The sequence below is a fragment of the Zea mays genome, chromosome 7, assembly GCF_902167145.1.
Source record: "Zea mays cultivar B73 chromosome 7, Zm-B73-REFERENCE-NAM-5.0, whole genome shotgun sequence".
Taxonomy (NCBI): Eukaryota; Viridiplantae; Streptophyta; class Magnoliopsida; order Poales; family Poaceae; genus Zea; species Zea mays.
In genome coordinates, this window is record NC_050102.1 from 96289957 (window position 1) to 96299665 (window position 9709).

Here is a 9709-nt window from a genome sequence, read left to right on the forward strand (position 1 = left end):
GAGATACCGGAGGCCCGAAGAGAAAAAGAATTGCCAGCGCCGTTGACGAAGAAAGCACCAAATTGGCCAAAAAGAAAAAGGAAATTTCTGAAAAGCCGAGCCCTGAGCCGAAGGTAGCTGCTTCAAGAAAAAGAAAAACTGCATCTCCAGAACCAAAAACATTGGTTCGAGAGGAGGAAACTCCTGCGACACCTTCTGCTGCCGAAGTTGAAGAGATTCTGAAGGTAATGACTGAACCCTTGCCTGTCAAGCTAAGTCCGCTGGCGCCGGAACTGACGAAGTTTTTTCAGAAGGACAAAGAAGCTTCGGCAGCAGAAAGTCCTGCAAAGCCGAAAAAACGAAGAATTATCCAAGTCGCAGATGTGATTCATCAGACACCGCCACCGGTGACGGTGTCAAAATTGTCTTTGCCGATACTGCTGAAGCAGAAGGTACCGGAGCCGAAGCTACCGGAGTGGAAACCACTGAAGCTGAAACCGGCGAAGCCGAAGCTACCGGGGCCGAAGCCGGGACCACCGAAGATTCGAACCTGGAAACCACACTTGAGGTTATTGACAATATACTTCTGAAAATGACTGAAGAAGAAGCTGCTGTGGCTGCGGTGAACATGGCAACTGAAAAGGGGAAAGAGCAGATTGATGAAATTTCGGAGGAAGGAGATTTTAACTTTCAAGATTTGCTTGGGCAAGAGTTAACAGACGCCGAAAAAGAAGAGTTGAAAAAATATGCCATATCTTGCGGATATAAATCAGGGGCTATGCTATTCGGTGGGGTCAACGAAGTGAAGCTAAGATGCCTTCGGAATCACACCGAGGCCAAAATTGTTAGAACCCTCTCCAAAAGCGTTGGCCTGCCGAAGATAGAAGCAGACCTCTGCAGGTATGTCACACCCGGTTTTAGAAGGCAAACCGAATGCGAACCATGTACGTGCCAGGATCAGTTATTCACGTACACAATAGTTACATAACATGGACATCATCACACAGTGCTCAAAATAGTATTAAAAGGGAATAATAGTTGATTACATCATGCGTCTGAGACGTCCATATAGTTCTTACAATAAATCAAAGTGCGGAAAAGAAACGTAGATAACTGCGGCCTTCACAGGCAGCCGACTGGGGGTTGCCGCTAACCCACACCTAGAACTCGTCGTAGTCTTGGAACTCCTGGAAGTCTCCTTCCACAGCTTCATCTTCGCCTGAGCAGTGGTTGCAATGCTGACAACCTGGGGGGGGTTGGTGTGTAGAGCAAGGGTGAGTACACATCAACATACTCAGCAAGTATCCTGTTTGGCTGTAGTGGACTAGCTTTATGTGGGGATAAGTCAAGCAGTTGCTTTTAGTTGGTCAGATTATTATTTACTAGTAGAAAGCCAAGTTTTAGCATTAACCCAAGTTATTAACCCGATGTACCCTTTCCAAACGGAAAGAATACCACTTACCAGCACCATAGTCATAACCAAAACCATCAATCTCATAACCACCTGTACCAAAGTATCTCTGATCAAGTACCACTAATCACTGGAGCTCCCTTGGCCGCTCATAACCGCGAGCACGGCTGATATATCAGTTTTCAAACACTCTGCAGAGGTTGTGCACTTTACCCACAAGCCGTGATTCCCATTCTGCCCGGAGATCATGACTCTCCATTGATCACTACCAAGGTGACCCAGCAGGGCATCACTACGTAGCCTTTACAAAGATTCCCCGGGGTTGTAGCCACCCGTTAGGTTTCCTAAATGTACCGCACTCCTCCCCAAGGGACAAATCAACCTTGGCAGAGCGAGCCGCATACACCGAGCCCCATTGACGGCACGACGACTAAGTGAACTACACCCCGGATCCTCTAATTATTCAGCTAAGGGCATCTCATTCCACCCTCATGGTTGCACTGTTTTCCCGGGCGGTCATCCATAGAACAGGTCCTTACGGAGAGGCACTCGAGAAACCGCTCGAGCCCCCTTGAAGGTCACAAGTACAACATCATAATAAGAGAAGGGAAAACAGCGTATCATAGATAATCTCATCATGTTCATTGATTAGAGTTTGAGCAATAGCATAGAGCTAAACAGTAATAATCCAACCCAAATAGGTAATCAAGGACAGGGATAACAAAAGCTAGTCAAACCTTAGGTATAAATATGTAAAGCGGGAGGTGAATTAAAGAATGAATAGGACAGAGATAGGTCAAGGGACACTTGCCTCCACCAACCGACTGCTGCTCAGGGGCTTCTCCTGCGAGTTCCTCGGGCTCTTCAACCGGATCGTTCTCTATGCGAGCGCAAACATACATACATCCACATATTTAATACAAAAGAACAGTACACAATACAATAGAATGCAATAAGTAAACAGACGTTCTACGCGGGCTCGCGAGTACGGTTAAGAGAGAAAGAGGAAAAGACAGTCGAGAAACGATCACATTACATGATTATAAATTAACTACTCGCTTAATGGAAGGAAATTTAATGTAGACACTATGTTTAGCGTAAAGTAAAGTCATGTTTCATGTCTAATTATTATAAGCAGGTGGAGATAAACAAAAAGATGGTCGCGTGGCGAGACACGCGACAAAGCTCTCTAAAACAAATTAAGAAGTTAACGACTCGTCGCGCGACCGAGCACGCAACGAGACACTTCGCCTTAGTTACGAGGAGACGTTAAGCGTCGCGCGACGAAGCGCACGACGGCATACGTCAACTAAACTGAGTCCAAAGTGGAACGTCGCGTGAATACACACGCGGCGTTACACCTTAAACAACCTGAAACAAAAAATGGATCATCGCGCGACGAAGCGCACGACGCAACACAAGATAGAATCTGAATTTAGACAAATCCGTCGCGCGGCGAAGCGCGCGACGCAACACGCTAATTAACGAATAATCACCGCGAGCGCGGGCGAGCGAAGATACGGTCGGGCGAGGCCGGGACGGGGGAACAGGCGGGCGAGCTGGGGCCAGGGCGGTTGAACCGGCCAGGGGGGCGGTTGAACCGGCCAGGGGCGGCCGAGGCCGGGCGGGCACGGGGGCGGCCGAGCCGGGCGGGCACGGGGCAGGGTGCGGGGGCGGCCGAGCCGGCCATGGCGGCCGAGCTGGGTGGCGGGATCGCCACCGCGCGCGGGGGAGGGGCGGGGAGCGCCGCCGGGCGGGCAGGGGCGAGCGGGCGCCGCCGCGGGCGAGAAGGGGCGGGCGAGCGCCGCCGCGGGCCAGGGGAGGGCGGGCGCCGCCACGTGGGGCCGGGTAGGGGGCGGGCGGGATCGCCGCCGCGGGGAGGGGCAGGGGGCGGGCGCCGCCGCGCCGAGGAGGGGTCGAGCAGGGGGGAAGGCCGGGGACGGGGAGCCGAGCGCCGCCGCGGGAGGGAGGCCGGGCGGGCGCCGAGCGCCGCCGCGGGGAGGGCGAGCGGGCGGGCCGGGGCGCCGCCGCGGGGAGGGGCCGAGCGGGCGGGCAGGGGCACCGCCGCGCCGGGCAGGGACGGGGTCGGGCGCGGGCAGGGGGAAGAGGGAGGGTGCGCGCGCGGGGGAGAAGAGGAGGGAGAGAGAGAGAGAGGAGAAGGGGAGGGGAGGGGAGCTCACCTCGGGGTCCAAAATCCGGTGATCGCCATCTCCAAACCCTAGGGCACCACGGGGAGAGAGAGGTGGGAGAGGGAGAGGGAAGTTGTTGCGCGGGAGATCCAAATGAGAGAGAGGGGAGGGGGCGCAGGGGGGGTTTTGGGCGCCAGGGGCGCGCAGGCCGGGGCGGGCCGGGCCGGCTGGGCTGGACTAGATTGGGCTGGGCCGGGCCACTTCGCGGATCGAAAACCCACGACGAGCGCGACCACTAAACGGAATTAAATCGCGAACCGAAATCCGGAACGGAACGAGACGAACACCCATCATCAGACAAAGAAATGTGCTTCGGCATGATGCAACACCCATGACACTTAGGTTTTGGTTTATACATGACACGGACACATGCCGCTATACTGGTTTGAAATTGGGAAGAAGGAGCAAACGGGGAAAGAGAAAAGAGAGTAACGCCCGAATTTGGTGAGAGAAAAGAAGAAAAAATTCTACCCCCAAATTCAGGGCGTTACAAACCTATCCCCCTTAAAAGAATCTCGCCCTCGAGATTCAGGGTTGGCTAGCAAAGAGCTCAGGGTATTTAGCCATCAGATCATCCTCACGCTCCCAGGTTGCTTCTTCCTCAGAGTGATGATTCCATTTGACCTTGCACATTCTGATGGTCTTCCTTCGGGTGACTCTGTCTGCAATCTCAAGGATTTGCACTGGCTTCTCAACGTAGGTCAAGTCCTCCTGGACTTCAAGACCTTCCACTGGCAACTGCTCTTCTGGTACACGCAAGCACATCTTCAACTGAGACACATGAAAGACATCATGCACAGCAGACAAATTTTCGGGCAAACTGAGCTGATAGGCCACTTCTCCACGTCTTGCAAGAATCTGATACGGGCCAATGTAGCGGGGTGCTAGCTTGCCTTTCACTCTGAATCTTCTGACTCCTCTGATCGGTGACACTTTCAGATCGACAAAGTCTCCGACTTCGAAACTCAGCTCTCTTCTTCTTGTGTCTGCATAGCTTCGCTGCCTCGATTGCGCTATCTTCAGATTCTCTCGGACCATCTTGATGTTCTCTTCGGCTTCAAGCAAAATGTCTGGCCCAAACACTTGCTTCTCTCCAGGCTGATCCCATTGCAACGGAGTTCTGCAACTCCTTCCATAGAGCGCCTGAAATGGTGACATCTTCAAACTGGCCTGGTAACTGTTGTTATAGGAAAACTCTGCATAAGGCAATCTCTTATCCCATCCGGACTGATCTTGCAACGCACAGGCTCTCAACATGTCTTCAAGAATTTGATTGGTCCTTTCGGTCTGACCATCCGTCTGCGGATGATAAGCTGAACTGAAATTCAGATGCGTGCCCAAGGCTTCATGCAACTGCTGCCAGAAGTGAGAGGTGAACTGCGTTCCTCTGTCTGACACTATCTTCTTTGGCACACCATGAAGACAAACGATCCGAGACATATACAATTCTGCCAATACTGCACTGCTGTAGTTGGTCTTGACTGGTATGAAGTGGGCTGACTTGGTCAAGCGGTCCACTACTACCCAAATGGAATCGTAGCCGGCTCGAGTGCGAGGCAATCCGACTATGAAATCCATACCAATTTCATCCCATTTCCACTGAGGGATCTGCAACGGTTGCAACAATCCAGCAGGTCTCTGGTGCTCTGCCTTAATTCTTCAACAACTATCGCACATAGCCACATGCTCTGCGATTTCCCTCTTCATTCCGTACCACCAGAATTTCTTCTTCAGATCCTGATACATCTTCTCACTGCCAGGGTGAATCGAATAGGCTGTCTCATGAGCTTCCTTGAGAATCAACTCCCGAATGGACTGGACATTGGGAACACACAAGCGGTCTTTGAACCATATCACGCTTTCTGCATCTTCTCGAAAATCTTTGCCTCTGCCATCTAGAATCAGTCGCTGGATCTCATTGATCTTCTCATCATTCTTCTGCGCTTCTTTGATTTCGCGCTACAAGGTAGGTTCCAACTCAACTGTGACTCCTCGCGAATTGTTCAGAAATCCGAGACTCAACCTGTCAAACTCCTTGGCCAACTCATAAGGCATCGGACGAGCAACCATTAGATTGACTTGACTCTTTCTGCTCAAAGCATCTGCCACTACGTTTGCTTTGCCTGGATGGTAATGAATCTCCAACTCATAATCTTTGATCAACTCTAACCATCTTCGTTGCCTCATGTTCAACTCTGACTGAGTGAATATATACTTCAGACTCTTATGATCTGTGTAAACATCACATTTCTGTCCATATAGATAGTGCCTCCATGACTTCAGTGCATGAACCACTGCTGCCAACTCTAGGTCATGGATTGGGTAGTTCTTCTCATGAACCTTCAGCTGTCGGGACGAGTAAGCCACAACTCTTCCCTCTTGCATCAACACACATCCCAAACCTGTGTAACAAGCATCACAATACACCGAAAAGGGCTTGTGCACATCAGGCAAGACTAGGACAGGCGCTGTAGTCAACTTCTCTTTCAGTGCTTCAAAGGCCTCTTGGCATTTCTAGGTCCACTTGAACTCAACTTTGTTGTCTAGCAACGCTGTCATCGGTTTTGCAATCTTCGAAAACCCTTCAATGAATCGCCGATAATATCCGGCCATTCCAATGAAGCTCTTGATTCCTCGAGCATCTGTTGGCGCTTTCCAGTTCAAGATGTCTGCCACTTTCTTCGGATCCACAGCCAATCCTTCCTTGTTGATTATATGACCCAAGAACAGGACTTCACTGATCCAGAACTCACACTTGCTCAACTTTGCATACAACTGGTGCTCTCGCAATCTCTGCAATACCATCCTCAAATGTTCTGCGTGCTCTTCTTCGCTTTGAGAATAAACCAGAATGTCATCAATGAATACCACCACAAACTTATCGAGATAATCCATGAATACACTATTCATCAAGTTCATGAAGAACGCTGGCGCATTGGTCAAACCAAAAGACATCACTGTGAACTCATACAAACCATACTTGGAAATGAATGCCGTCTTCGGAATGTCCGAAGGTCGGATCCTGAGCTGATGATAACCTGACCTCAGATCAATCTTGGAGAACACACTGGCTCCTCTCAACTGGTCGAACAGATCTTCAATCCTGGGCAAGGGATACTTGTTCTTGATCGTGACCTCATTCAAAGCTCGATAATCAATACACATCCTCTTGGTGCCATCTTTCTTTTCCACAAATAGTACAGGGGCGGCCCAAGGCGAGGTGCTTGGCCGAATGTAACCTTTCTCTGACAGCTCATCAATTTGCTTCTTAAGTTCATCCAACTCTGGTCCGGATATTCTGTAAGCTCTCTTGAAGATAGGGGCGGTTCCAGGAAGAAGCTCTATAGCAAACTCAACTTTCCGCTCTGGTGGCATACCCGGTAAGTCCTTTGGAAACACATCTGGGAACTCGGACACAACCTTGATCCTCTCGATTGGGTCTGCTTTACTGCTATCAATAGCTATCTGATAACAACTTCCTTTCTTTGGCTCAGGCGGGACTAACTCGGTCACCACTTCCTCTCCTAGTGGGGACACCAACTTGATTGTCCTTTTATCACAGCTGATAACTGCCTGATACTTATCTAGCCAATTCATCCCTAGGATGACATCTATTCCCTGAGTACCCATTACTATAAGGTTGGCGGGAAACACTATCCCCCTTATTTCCACACTTATATTCAAACAAATGCTATCGGCTCGAATTCTACCACCGGCTGAGTCAATTTGAATGGGGGTTGACATGGTAGTAATTGGAAGATTATGTGCTTCTACCCACGATGCAGTAATGAAAGAATGCGTTGCTCCAGTATCAAATAACACTTCTGCAAGATGGGAGTCGACTGGGAACATACCTACTATCATGCCGGGGGTCTCCTGAACTGCTTCCGCCTCCAAGTGGTTCAGCCTTCCATGATTATAGCGCGACTGAGAGCGATTGCCTGCTCCAGGCTGAGGCACATTCTGCTTTGCTGGGGCATTGGGGCCTGACTGCTGCTGGGCTGCCTTCTTCGGACATTGCATCACCCAGTGGCCTTGCTCTACACAGTGGAAACATGCCCTGTTTCCAACCTGAGCTGGTGCTGCCTGACTGTTCTGCTGGTTTGCTGGGGCAGGAAGGCGAGGTGCCTGCTGATTCTGCCTCGGAAACTGACCTCCTGACTGATTGTTCTGACGGTTCTGGTACTGATGCTGAGGATACTGCCTTTGGAACTGCTGATGCTGCTGATGTGGACGCTGGTTCTGCCTGAACTGCTGAGGTTGATTGCCTGAGAAACGAGGACGATTGCTGCTTCCAGGCTGGGGTCCACTGATCTTGCGCTTACGATCTTCCATCTCCTTACGCTTCCTCTCTGTCATGATTGCTCTGTCAATCAGGTGCTGGAATGTCGGGAAAGTGTGATTCATCAGTTGGTACTGCAGAGGGTCAACCAAGCCTCTCAGGAAACGGTACTGCCGCTTGGCGTCGGTGTTGACATCTTCAGGAGCATAGCGAGACAATTGCAGAAATCTGTCTCGGTATTCACTGACAGACGATGACCCTTGCTTGAGAGCCAGGAACTCCTCTTTCTTCACTGTCATCAGACCTGTAGGAACATGGTACTGACGAAAGCTACTTCTGAACTCTTCCCAAGTGATGGCGTCAGGGTGGGCATGGGTGGCGAGGTAAGACTCCCACCATGATTGGGCTGCTCCTCTCAACTGACGGGGACCATACAAGACTTTCTCCCTGTCATCGCACTGAGCGGTATGCAACTCCCGCTCCACAGTGCGCAGCCAATCTTCAGCATCCATGGGGTCAGAAGAATGAGCGAACATTGGTGGATGACCTCTCATGAATTCAGCACGCTTGTCTCTAGGCATCTGAGGCATCTGAGGCTGAGGTGGGGCCTGCTGTTGTTGCTGCTGCTGCTGCTGAATGGCGGCCAAAGTCTGACCGATGGCTTGAACTGCTTGAGTCTGCATCAAAAACATCTGCTCGATGGACATCGGGGGCGGGGGCGGCAGGTGCTGCTGCTGGGGCACCTCATCCTGCGGAGCGGCTCGCTCCTGTTGAGCACGCCTTCCTCCTCTGCGCCTGTTCTCTGACATCTGCAGAATGCAACCACACATCAGAACTGATCTGGCAAATCTTGCAGCATAAGGAAAGAGAATAGAATTCTTCAACAGCACTGAACAGATGAGCATCTTCACTGATCTCCAACACAGACCACACAGCTTCTTAGATAAAGAGGAAAGGAGAATAATGGGTTTCCCAACTATATAACTAACTTTATTACCATAATAGGTAAACCAAAATGCAGGGGATACCCACACTCTGGTGACAATCATTACAAAGATCCAAACCAAACATAGTTCATCATGACAAACATGAATGCACAGGATATAGCAAACTACCCTGTCTAACTAAGACTTAACTAAGAGCGAGACTAACGCTAAGACTGAAGCTTCTATGTATATATTTCGTATTAATTACAAGATCCAACTCTAACGATCTATGGTTCTAGAGTTATCTTGGTCTTGCAGTCGGGGTTGCCATAAGACTGGTGTCCACGCTGAGGTGAGCGGTACGGGTGCTGAGTCCCGACGGGAGCGGGGGAACCACCATCCAGGTGACGACGTTCCGCGCGCTCAGCCCGCAGCAGGGCGATCTCAGCACGAGCCCTACTCAGCTCGTCTAGTGCATGGTCCAGCTCCGTGTTTAGCACGGCGGCTAGGTTGACTGTGCTGCTCAACCTAGGATTGCCCTCACCGACGGGTGAGACAATCACGCCTCCTGTGCTGCCAGATGGACGGCGGGGGTAATACTTCAGGTCAAGACCGTCAGCTGCCCCACCGAAAACCGAGCAGTAGTGCGAAAGCGCACGCCGTGCAGCATCTTGCATGGCTGCCTCAGCTGAGTCCCGCTCAGAGATAGAATAGTGCTCTGAGCAGACCTCAGCACCCTGGAGACTGTTCTCCGGACGGCGCACCAAGCAAATCGCCTCCCAGCGGTCCGGGTAGACCCCGCGACTATGCTGGTAGACCACACAGCGATACTCGATGGACCAAGTATGCCGGTTAAATGCCCGACGTAGCAGGGTATCGAGCGCATCGTGGAAGTGACACCCGCGAGCAGCGTCGCGAGTGA